The following is a 12,533-nucleotide window of genomic DNA, read 5'->3' on the forward strand; positions in this document are numbered from 1 at the left end:
CTCCTAGCTCTGACACCCCTTGTTCTCAGGCCCTTCCCAGCTCTGACATCCCCTGTCCTGAGGCTCCTCCCAGCTCTGACATTCCCTGTTCTAAGGCCCCTCCCAGCTCTGACATCCCCTGTCCTGAGGCCCCTCCCAGCTCTGACATCCCCTGTTTTAGGGCTCCTCCCAGCTCTGATGCTTGATGCTGACTCTAAGGATGCTTTTGAGCAGGTCCGTGTGTCCAGGTCCTTAGTGACCTGTTGGGGCCTGCCCTCCGTATCCTGGTAGCTTGTGGTCATGGCGGGTGGTGGTCCCAACGCTGGAGCTGATGGCTGAGTTTCCCCGTAGGGCACTGCCCAGCTGGTCACTGAATCCTGGTCAGAGTTTCCGTCGCACACTTTTTTCCTGGCATCTTCTGGGCCGGAATCTTCCCCCAAGTCTCTTGTCTGCACAGTGTCTTCCTCTTCCCCAATCTCAGGGTCCTGCTGTGATGCCCCTACTGTGTGCCACAGGCCATGCTAGACCCTTGGGGCCAGTCCTCAGGGAACTGACGCCCTGATGGTGGGGGGCTGACAGGGACATTCTAGGTCTATGCAGCACAGACACAGAAGGAGCACGCGGTGCTCTGGGAGGGAGAAGGTGGGGAGCGTGGCTGGCAGGCCTCTCTTAAACTTGTGGAGGGAGAGCGGGCCAGAGTTGTGGGACGGTTGTTGCAAACCTCAGAGACAGGCCCCAGGCTGGGCCACAGTGACTGCACCTCCAGTGGAAAAAAGGACAGGGCAGGAGGGATTAGTCCAATGAAAGCCACAGGCTGGCATCTGCCTTGGCCCTTAGAGGACTCTCCAGAAAATGGGGGAGCCCATTCCGTGGAGCCCACCCGCCTGCTGAGGGGGGTGACGGGCTCTGGGCCCTGGCCCACGAGGATTCTCTCGTGTTCCCGGACCCGAGTTTGGGGCCGGGGTGGTTTTTCTGGCTTTCTCGATGGGTTGGGGGTGGGGGGAGAATGTGGATCTGAAACAATAATAACACTGAATTTGAAAAAAAAGAAATATGTGAATTTGAGAGCCCTGAGCCCAATCTAGCCTCTTTGATCAGAATTCTCAGTGACTTGGATCTTTGAGCCAAGGGGTGAGGGTGGGGGTCAAGTGTTAGCGGTCAGGTGCTAGATTTTTGTCCTTCATGCATTTCCTCTTTTAATAGGGAGCAGAAGGAAGTTAACACTAATGCCTTTCCTCGGAGACCACCCCCTATTCACCCTGTCTCTGTCTTATTTGCACAGAGCTGTTTGAATGTCACCTCCCCCCTCCCCATCCCCTTAGACGGATTTTGGCATTTCCTTGTATCCCCAGTGCTTTACACATACTAGGTGCTTAGTAGGTTTTTGTGGCCTTCTTGGACACATGAAGAACACTGATGAAGAGATAGTCTCTGTCCACAGCACTCTGAAATCAGGAATCCTAACATGTCAGAGTTGGAAGTAACCTTAGAACACAGAACTCAGAATGTCAGAGCTGGGAGGGGCCTCAGAACAGGGGATGGCAGAGCTGGGAGGGGCCTCAGAACAGGGGATGGCAGAGCTGGGAGGGGCCTCAGAACAGGGGTGTCAGAGCTGGGAGGGGCCTCAGAACAGGGGATGTCAGAGCTGGGAGGGGCCTTAGAACAGGGATGTCGCCGCTGGGAGGGAGGTTAGAACAGGGGATGTCAGAGCTGGAAGGGGCCTTAGGACAGAGGATGTCACTCATTCTCCTTGGCCCCAGGCTAGAATTGGAGCAAGTCTACAGAGGAACCTATTAAGGCTTTCTGGACATCGAAGCTGCCAGCCCTGGGATGGCAGTGGGTGGCCTTGGGGATGCCCAGCGAGGCCGGCCAGGTAGTCCTCCAGCCTTCTCCTCCCAGGGCATTCTGGGCCCTCAGTCTGTGTCTCTCTCTCTTGGTCCCCCAGGCTCCTTTTGCTTCTGCAGAGCTTTACCAGCTACACGGACAACATTGCCAGCAACGAGCTGATCCCCGCCGCGCGCGAGGTGGGGCCCTGCATGTCCATTGGGCTCACCGTGCGCAGGTACTGGACCAGCATGTTGAGGCTGGGAGAGCTTTACCGGCAATCACTGACTCAGGTAGGGAGGATGGCGCTCCCAGCGCGGCTTCCAGGCAGCAGGCTGCACCCCCGTCCGGGGAGGGCTGGCGGCTTCCCGCCTAGGCCATAGCTGGGGGTCTTCTCTCGTTCCTTGCTTTGCAGCCAAGCTTGTTTCTTGTGTTTTGCAAAACTCACTTCCGATGTTTTGGTGTTTGGCTGTTATCTTCATTTCCATTGTAGTTATCGTGCGCGCTGTTTTCTTGGCTCAGCTGACCTCACTCTGCATCAATTCATGCGGATCATTCCATGCCTCTCTGCGTCGCTCGCTTACGTCATTTCTTGCGGCACAATATTATTCTATCATATTTATGTCCCACTGATGCCCCCATGCCGTGGGCATCTGCTTTGTTTCCAGTTCTTTGCTATCACAAAAAGCACTGCTATAAACACTCTGGTGTGTATGAGGTCTTTATTTGTATCGATAGCCTCCTTAGGGTATAAGCCCAGCAATAGAATCTTTTGTGTCAAGAGGTGTGGAAGTGTGGTTAGTTTATTCGCATGATTCCAGATGGCTTTCCAGAATGGTTGTATCATTTCACAGCTCCACCAACAGCGGATTAGTGTGCCTGTCTTCCCACAGCCCCTCCAGCATCGACTAGTCCCACCTCTTGTCATTTTGGCAGATTTGGAGTACGTGAGATGGATCCTCGGAGCTGTTTTGATCTGCATTCTTCTCATTATCAGTGATTTGGAGCATCCTTTATGTGGTCGTGAATAGTTGTCGGTTCTTCTTTGAGAATTCTTCTTTCATATCATTTGACCACTTATTGCAAAATGGCTTTGGTCTTACACACACACACACACTCTCATGTGCTTTTGTATGTAAACATATTTAAAATATTTACATAATATAACATTTACATACCTTGGTTAACGAAACCCTTTTCAGAGAAATTTGACACAAAGATTATTTTTTTCCCATTTGACCGCTTCCCTTCTTGGATGCGTCGGTGTTGTCTGTGCAGATGCTTTTCAGTTTCACATAATCAGTTATTTATTTTATCTTCTGCAGTTGCTTCTATCTCTCGTTTGGTTAAGAGTAGATCTCCTACTCAGAGCTGTGAGAGATACCAGCTGTTTCTCTTCTAGTTTCTTCATAGTATGATCTTTAATATTAAGGTTGCGTTTCCCTTTAGAGTGAATGGTAGAGTGTGGTGGAACGTGTTGGTCTGAGCCTAATTTCTGCCAGACTGCTTTCTAGTCTTACCAGCAGTTTTTATAAAATAAGGCATTGTTTCCTAGATGGTTTATGTTTTCTGCTTCATCAAACACCAGATTTTTGAGTTCCATTGTTTCTGATTCCCCCTTGTCTAGTCTGTTCCACTGATCTACTGATTTGTTTTGTTTTTTTAAGCAGTACCAGATAGTTTGATGATGGCTGCTTTATAACATAGTTTCAGGTCTGGAAGTAGTATTCCCCTTCATCCCTATTCCTTTTCATCATTTCCCTTGATATTCTAGCTCTTTTGTTTTCCCATTGTTACAATTTCATCAAGTTCCTTGAAGTACACCTTGATAATTTCATTGGTATAGCATTAAAAGTATCAATTAAGTTTGGTAGTACGTTCATTTTTCTTCTATTGGCATGGCCCAGCTATGAGTAAGGATGTTTATCCAAGTGTTTTTCTTTATGGTCATTGAATCCATCCAAGTCTTTTGTGTGCTTTGGTCAACTGATTCCCAGGTACTTTATGTGTTGTAGAGTTATTTGGAATGGGATTTCCCTTTCTATTATTGCCTCATGGCTTTTGTTATTACTTTACAGAAATGCAGTTTAATTTTTGAGGGTTTATTTTGGGGCTTGGAACTTTGCTTAATCTATTATTTCTATTAGTATCTTTGATAATTCTTAGGATTTTCCAAGTAAGCTATCATATCATCAGCAAATAGATATAGTTTTATCTCCTCTTTACCTATTAATGCCTTTAATTTCTTTTTGCAATTGCTAGTATTTCAGAATTGTATCAAATAATAGTGGGGAGAGTAGACATCCTTGCTTTACTCCCTTATTTATTGGAAAAGGTTCTAGTTTATCCCTATTGTCTATGATACTTGTTTTGGCTTTAGATAGATGCTTTTTCTGATATTTTAAAAATAAAATAGAAGCAAAGGGAACCTGGGGGACAGAGAGAGAGAGAGAGAGAGGAGAGAGAGAGAGATGCAGACTGAGGGCCCAGAGCCGGACAGACTGGAGAGGGCTGGCAAGACTCCACCTGGCGCTCTTGGACATCCAGCCTGGCCAACCTATAGAGGCACCCTTGCTGGGCATCCCCAAGACCACCACTGCCATATGCCAATACTTTGTAGGTTGGAGTTTTTTTGTACCCTCTCCTTCTTAGTCAGATTGGCTAAAGTTTTATCAATTTTACTAGTATTTTCAAAGAACTAATTTTTCATTTTATTTACTGTTCTTACAATTATTTTGGTTTATCTATTTCTCCTCTAATTTTTATTATCTTCTCCTTTGTGCTTATTTTAGGTTTGTTTGTTGACTAATTTTTTAAAAATGTATATTCAATTCACCAATCCTCTTTTTTCTATTTTATTAATATATGTTTGTAAGAACAAGATTTTTCACTTCACTTTGGTTGCATTCTAGAAATTTTGGTGTTTCATCATTATCATTTTATTTCACATAGTCATTAATTGTTCATATGATTTGTTCTTTGACCTACTCGTTATTTAGAACTTCATCGTTAAGTCTCCATTTGAGTCTGTGCTTTTTTATTTGTGCTCCCTGACTTGATGCCTGTCTTATTGTGTTATGGTCTATAAAAGATGTATTTATTATTTCTGCCTTTGTACACGTTTGTTTTTATTATCTGTGTCCATGGTCAGTTTTTGTAAAAGTTCTATATGGTGCTGAGAAATATGTATATTCTTTTGCAGTTCCATTAAGAAGACACCATAAATATTGTAGCTCTAGTTGAGCTCCAGCGGTTTGTTCAGTTCTGTATTTTCTGTTGTGTTTATCTTTCTGTTAGACTTACCCCAAGCTGGGAGACATTGAAACCCTCTGTCACTATTGTGTTGTTGTCTTTGTTTTCTTGTAGATCAGATAATATTTCCTTTATGAATTTAGTTGCTAAGGCATTTGGAGGCCTTCAGTTTAATAGTGATATTAACTTGTTGTCTATGATTCCTTTCAAAATAATGTAGTCTCCAACTCCTCCATTTTGGACTCACTTGATGGATAATAAATTTTTTCCCCCAGCCTTTCATTTTTATTCTATGTATGTCTTTATATTTTTAAAATGTTTCTTGTAAGCCACAGAGTGTGAGTTCTTTTCTAATACAACCTGTCATTCTGTTTTTCCATTTGTCTCTAAAATTTCCCCCCCCCATTAGGATTCCTCCCCCTTCTCTTGTAAAAGCAGTACTATATCATTTTATTAGTTTTAGCTTAATTTATTTTAAGGTAGCCCTATTTCTACCTGCTGTCTTCCCCTTACTCATAAGTCTGCCCTCCTCTTCCTGTTTGTTACCCCTTTCTCTATTTTTAGAGTTTTGCTTATTAGTTCCTTTTTCCTTCTTGCTTTTATCTAGTTTTAATTTTTTTTTTATCTTTGCAAATTGTTTTTTTCACTTTAGTCATGTTGTAAGAAAGAATTAGAACCAATAGGAGGAACCACCAGAAAGAGGAAACAAAACAAAACAGAAGAAAAAAAATAACAAATTGTATGCTTCCATCTGCATTCAGACTCCATAGTTCTTTCTGTGGATGTGGAGAACATTTTCTATCATGAGACCTTTGGAGATGTCTTAGATCCTTACGTTGCTGAGAAGGGCTAAGTCTGTTGAAGTTAGTCATCACACAGTGTGGCTGTTACTGTGTACAGCATTCTCCTGGTTCTGCTCAGTTCACTCAGCATCAGTACATACAAGTCTGTCCAGGTTTTTCTGAAGTCTGCCTGCTCATCATTTCTTATAGCACAATAGTATTACATTACATTCATATACCACAATTTGTTCAGCCATTCCCCAATGGATGGGCATCCCCTCAATGTCCAATTCTTGGCCACCACAGAAAAAGCTGCTGTAAATATTTTTGTATATGTGGATCCTTTTTTCATATTTATGATCTCTTTGGGATACAGCCCTAGAAGTGCTATTGCTGGGTCAAAAGGTATGCACATTTGTATAGCCCTTTGGACATAGTTCCAAATTGCTCTCCAGAATGGTTGATCATTTTACAACTCCACCAACAATGCATTAGTAGTCCAATTTTCCCACATCTTCTCCAGCATTTGTCATTTTCCTGTTTTCTCATGTTGGCCAATCTGATAGGTGTGATGTGGTACCTCAGAGTTGTTTTGATTTGTATTTCTCTAATCAGTAGTGGTTTAGAGCGTTTTTTCATATGACTACAGATGGCTTTAATTTCTTCATCTGAGAACTGCCTGTTCATATCCATTGACCATTGATAGTTTTAAATTTTTCTCCTCTTTTATTTTCCCTCTCAGTTAAGTAGCCAATGAAAATCCTCCTTCCTCTCTTCCCCTTTAATTTGTTTTGTTCATTAGTTTTTAAATTTTTATTTTCTGTACCTCTTTTTTCTGTTTAGAAAAAATCTTTTTAGCATTTCTTTCCTTTTTTTCATTATTTATCTTCCTTTCCTATATATTCTACAGTCTTATTCTTTGATCCATGGGCTTTGTATTTATTTAGTTCTTTATTCTCTATATTCCTCATGAAATTAAAACTTTTGAAGTACCTAGTTTGAGTTCCCTCTTCTGGAGAGTTTCTGTTATTGCCCCGTGGCCCCCTTTTTTCTGTTGTGCCTCATTCTCAGAAATGCCATTACCAGCAGATGATAGCATAGTTCTCCGGGGAAGGAATATTCCTACATCCTTGATTGTGTGGTTCATTATTGACCTTTGCCCGCCCTTTGGTCATTTCCCTCCCATTTGCCTTGTAATCTCTTCCCTGGATCTGTGCCCTCCCACATCTCTGGGTGTCGGTTGCCCCCCAAGAGCCCCAATTCCCCTTCCCCTGCAGCAGAATGTGTGGGTGGTTGCTAAGCACCAGATCCACTGCAGATCATGTCCATTGTAAGGTCCCCATCTCCCTTTATATGACATCTCTCTTCTCCCATAGGCACATTCATCAGCAGTACCCCCTCCCACCACAGGAACAAGGTTTTCCGCTTTCCCTCTTTTCTAATTCCACCCTTTACATTCTCACCCATTCTCCTGTGGGTTCTCTTCCTGAGAGACTTCAGGAGTTGTTTGCCCTTCAGTATTAGTCTTTGACTTGATTAGGAGCCATCACATACTTGCCTCTATCTTCTTCCTCCCCATCCCCCTGTTAGTCCCCTCCTCTTCTCTAATTTGGTCCCTTCCCCCCAAAAAACAAAACATAGCAGTGTGATGTGAAGTTGTGAGATTTAGCCCGTGACTGTTGCGGGCCTGTTTCTCCATCACTTGTGTTTAACCTTTGTTTTCGCCCTCATCTCCCGGTGTCTCCTCCAGAAGTCTCTGAATGGCTTTGCTGTTGCTGTTGGCCATTTATTTACCCTTTTTAAATTTCTGTTGTCTGGACTGTTTAAAAAAGCACATGCTTTCTTCAAGTTTAGTTTTCTTTTTAGGAATGTTTTGAATATTTCCTGTTCATTAATATCTTTTTAAATGTCATGTATGGTTAGGCTCACGTGTGCAGGGGAGGTCACCTAGGGCTTCATCTTGAGCTCCTTAGCTCTTCCGAATACATTATTCCATTCCCTCTTGTAGTTTCTGGTGGTTGCAGAATAGTCTTGTGTTGTTCCCATTTTCTCTCCCTTGTCTTTAAAGGTTTTTCTCCTGGTTTCTTGTAGCATTTGTTGTTAGTGGAATTGTTTAATTTAAATTGTAATTTGCGACCTAGAGTTTTTTTCCTCTCAAGGCAGTCTGTGGATCCTGTCAGTTGGCGTTTTGTCTTCTGTGTTCAGAAGTCCCAGGCGGTTTTCCTGTATTATTTCTCCGATCGTGGTGTTCAGGTGTTCTGATGTGTGCTGTCCTTGAGACCTTTAATCCCTGGCTTGTCTCTGCGTGCCCTTTCTTCAAGATCCATGTTTCACTTGTGTGGAGATTGTTCCTTCTTTCCATGTCATTGCTTTTTGCTTGTCTTCTTACAGATTGTCCTTTGCTTCTACGTGTCTGCATCCCCAAACAGTCTCTCTTTTGTTTCTGTGCTGAGACTTTTCCATTCTGCCAATTATTTCTTCTGTGCAGGCCATCGGTCTGCTCTCACAAGTCTGACCTTTCTTTTAAGCCATGTAGGAACTTTCTGCCGCGGTTCCATGTTCTCTTGGGAATCCACAGGGTCCTCAGCCTCATCCCTTTCCTTGCAAAACCTGCCTGCAGATGCCTGGATTCTCACCCCTGACCTAGAGGCCCTTTGCCCTTCTTTCCTATTGGCTGTCTGTGTTCAGTCATTGCCTGGATTTTCTTCCTCCTGAGAACTCTGGAATCTTCAGTCTTATTTCTGTATTTTTCTGTGTTTCTCCCTTTTGCTCGTCCTGTGGTGGTAGTTTGGGTTTGGGGCTGGAGCTCAGACTGATTTCGGCCTTTTCCCTCACTGGGCCGTTCTCGGCTCACCAGCGTAGGCGTCTCGCCCAGAGACTTCTGGAGGGACAGAGCTGGTCCCAGGCGGACGCTGAGCCCTTGCCTTTGGGTTTGGTGGTGTGACCCCCTCCCAGGATCCCCCCGGGGACTGTTCCCTCTGTTCCTCAGCTCTCTGGCTGTGCTGTGTTGCGATACAGGGCATGGCTTCTTTCTGCTGCAATGACAGCCTGCACGGCTTTCTGCTTCAGCTGGAAGAGCCAAAGGTGCCGGGGTGTGGTCAAGCCCATCTCGGGGAGGGTGGGGCACTGATGCCAACAGTGGTGGAAGGGGGGAGGGGATGTTAGGCCGGTGTTGTGGTTAACTCTTTGGGTTTTTACCTTGTTTGGGTTCTTGGTGTCCAAGACAGTGGAAACGGCCGAGCCTCCTCTCTTGGGTGCATAATTCCTCATTTGGAGAGGCTTGAGAGGCTGTGAGCATGAGACCAAATGTCTCCTCCTTCCTCTCGTCCTTCCCTTGTCCAAGGAGTCTGCTCAGCACCTTTCATTGGCTTCCTTTAACTCCTGAGTCAAGTCCAGACTGTTCATCTTGGCATTCAAGGCCCCCACAAGTTGGTGCCACCCATCCTTTTTGGATCCAAGTGTTTGATGGCCAGCACCCTTGGCCTAGAGCCAGAAAGGACTTAGGGACCACCGAGTCCATGACCACCACCTTTTCTAGAAGCGATGGGCCACTGGGATTTGGACCTGTCCTCTGCCTCCAAAGACAGTGCTCGTTCCATTAGGGATTGAAGTGAGGACCTTCCATAAATGAGGCCAAGCACACGAGATGTGCCTAAAGTGGTGGGAGAGAGGAGAGCAGAGATGATCCTCCCCATTCCCAGGTGGGGAAGCTGAGGCTCTAAGGGGAAGCGGCTTGTTCACAGTTACACAGTGGCCCAGCCAGACCCAATTCCTGATCCAGGGTCTCTCGGTGGCAGCCCCTGCCCAAGTCCTGGCAGGGGGTGATGTGCAGTGGGGGCTGGGGGAAGGGTGGGGTGGGTTACCCACTCTGCCAAAGCCAGAGAACCTGGACGGACGGAAGCATTGGCCCTTGGGGTCCCCAGATCCAGGCCTGCCGCCCCCCCCCCCGTCCAGCCCAGCCACTCCCAGGCAGCAGCAGCCACAGCCCCTCGAGGGCCAGGCCAGGACGCAGGAGCTGCCGCTTCAGCGGCACTGGCAGTTGGTCCATTAACAGACATTTACTAAGCACCTACCGTGTGCCAGGCGCTGTGCCAAGCATGAGGGACACAAAGAAAGGCCAAAGACAGTCCCTGCCCTCCGTGAGCTCAAGGTTGAATGGGGGGATTGCGTGCAGACAAATATATGCCCAGCAAGCTAGAGACAGGACGAATTAGAAGTGGTTAGCGGAGGAAGGGCACTAGCCCGGGGGCAGAGCTGAGTATTGGCTGAGCCCAGGGCAGGGCTCTGCCCCATTAGATGGTGCCCGGTCTCCATTTCTGAACATGGCTGAGGATCCTGGCCCTCCCACCATCATTTTCTCTGTCTCCATTTCCCCCTTAACAGAAGAAGACGAAGCAGGAAGATTCCCCCGTCCTCTCTGACCAGAGCGAAGCAGCCAACAACCATCACCCAGTCATCCACGAGTCCGAGGCCTGGGAAGGGGGGGAGAGTGAGACCGACAGGGCCCTGACCCCCGACCTCCCAGCTCTGACACCCGCCCCCCCCCTACCCTGCCAGCCTCAGGATGCCAGCCCCGCCGGGCCCCTCGTGCCCGCCGCCTCCACTGGCACCACCCGCAGCGTCCACGCCCAGACCATCGACACAGCCTCAATCCCCTGCGATGCCTGTGGCAGCGTCCAGAGGAGCTTGTGGGAGGTGAGCAGAGCCATCGTCAGCCTGTGCATCAGCCAGAACCTGCCCTCGTCATTGGACAAGTTTCAGCATCTGGTGCATGAGACCATGGGCCAGCAGCCCATGTCGGTCGTGGACCTGAGCTACTGGGCAGCTGAACAGAGCAAAGACCTGTCCCGGATCGGCAAGCACCTGTCAGCCCTGAGGCAGGTGGTCAGCCCCATCCGGATGCAGCTGGAGGAGGCCGAGCTGCTGAAGCAGCAGCTGGAGGACCAGGGGCATGAGCTGCAGAAGGAGTGGGCCGAGCAGCAGCAGCAGTGGCTGGACACCGAGAGGCACTGGGCTGACCAGGCACAGAGACAAGGGCATGCGCTGGCCCAGCTGGAGGAGGAGAATCAGGCGCTGCTCTCAGGTTCTCTGCCCCGCCCCCCCCAGCCCTCCCTTCGGCCCTCCTGCCCTTCTGCCCTCCCCCCTGGCCCTCCCCTCTGCCCTCCTGCCCTCCTGCCTTCCCCTCTGCCCTGCTGCCCTCATGCCCTCCCCTCTGGCTCTCTCTCTAGCCCCTGGCCCCTTTGGCCAGCTTGGAGGGGCCTCACAGGCCTCAAGCCAGCTGCCTGCCCAGGGCCAGGGAGACACATGGCCCCATTTGAACTTCCCTGGACCTCAGTTTTCTCATCTGTAAAATGAAGGAGAGCAGGGGAAAGGCATTGTGTCCACTGGCCTCTGAGCCACTTCCAGCTCAAGGTCAAGGCTCGTGGGCCCCCGAGGGCCATAAGAGAAGCTGCCAGGGGCCACGCGGAGAGGGGCTGGTTCAGAGCTGCCCCCGTGGCTGGGCTGCCCTTGGATGCCCCAGAATGGTGTCCCAGGAGGTTACCTGAGGGATCCTGCATCTGGATCCCACCTGGATGGGCCCCTCGCACATCCAGGAATGGCCTGGATCCCAGGCCTGTTGAGAGGCAGATGGTCCTTAGAGATGAACAAATCTGTCCCCAGCTGAAGCAGGGCACCTTTCTCTGTCCTTCCTGAAACAGAGGCCTGGCAGACTGCTTCCCGGGTGGGAAGTAGGAGGGCCGCCAGTTCGTCTGGGGTCCCCTTCACTGGCCATCCAAGCCAGGCCTGGGCAGCCCAGCCGCTCCCTGGGTTGTAGAGGACTTCCGACAAGCTGGGCATGTCATTAATGGGGGTTGGGGGTAGAGGAGGCCAGTAAGTCCTCAGGAGCACCCCCAGGCCCCCGGGCTGATGCCATGCCCAAGGGCAGCTGGTGGAGGACAGCTCAGCTAGTGGAGATTGGTGGGTGAAAAAGGCTGGTGAGCTCTGGGTCCCTGGGGCCATCTCTTGCAGCCTCCTTCCCCACCCCCACCATCACCTCGCCAGGCAGACAGGATGCGTGCCCAGTTCTGAGGGTAGAGGAGTTGTCGCGGGCCACCAGCCCCGCCCCCCCCCCTTACTGGACTCAGGACTGGTCCTTCACCTTTATTTGTGCATGATGAGAGCTCAGTGAGCCCCGAGCACAGACAAGGACAAAATAAGCATCACCTCAGGCATCTACAACACTGATTCTGCAGCCTTGCGCTGCTCCGTTGACTTTTATCACTGAACCTGCATCTGCCTAAAGCCCCCTTTCTCTGTCTTTGAGTTGAGCTCAGGAATTTGGCTTTCCCTGTGGGTTGGTTTAAAGTTAGAATTCATGGGACAAGCTGTCAGCTCCTGTCCCTTCAGCCCTGGGAGAATACCAAGACAGCTAGGGTTATCTCTGAGTCCTGATGGCAGCTCTAAGAGGTGTATTGTGCCTGGACGGTCCTTGCACCATTAGGAGCGATGCCGCTCTCTCCCTGACAAGCCTTTCTAGGTGCCGGCCGGTCTGCTCGCGCAGATCGCTGGCAAGGTCTGCACCAGCAGGGGGTTCCCATACAGCACTCAGCTTTCCTTCGGGACAAAGGGAGGTGTTCACTCGCGCCCAGGCCGCCGGACCTTTGTCTCTTAGTTTATCTTGACTTTCAGATGCTACGAGGCATTTGCGTTTTGGCC

Source organism: Phascolarctos cinereus, unplaced genomic scaffold, assembly GCF_003287225.1.
Source record: "Phascolarctos cinereus isolate Bilbo 61053 unplaced genomic scaffold, phaCin_HiC Scaffold_4;HRSCAF=312, whole genome shotgun sequence".
Taxonomy (NCBI): domain Eukaryota; kingdom Metazoa; phylum Chordata; class Mammalia; order Diprotodontia; family Phascolarctidae; genus Phascolarctos; species Phascolarctos cinereus.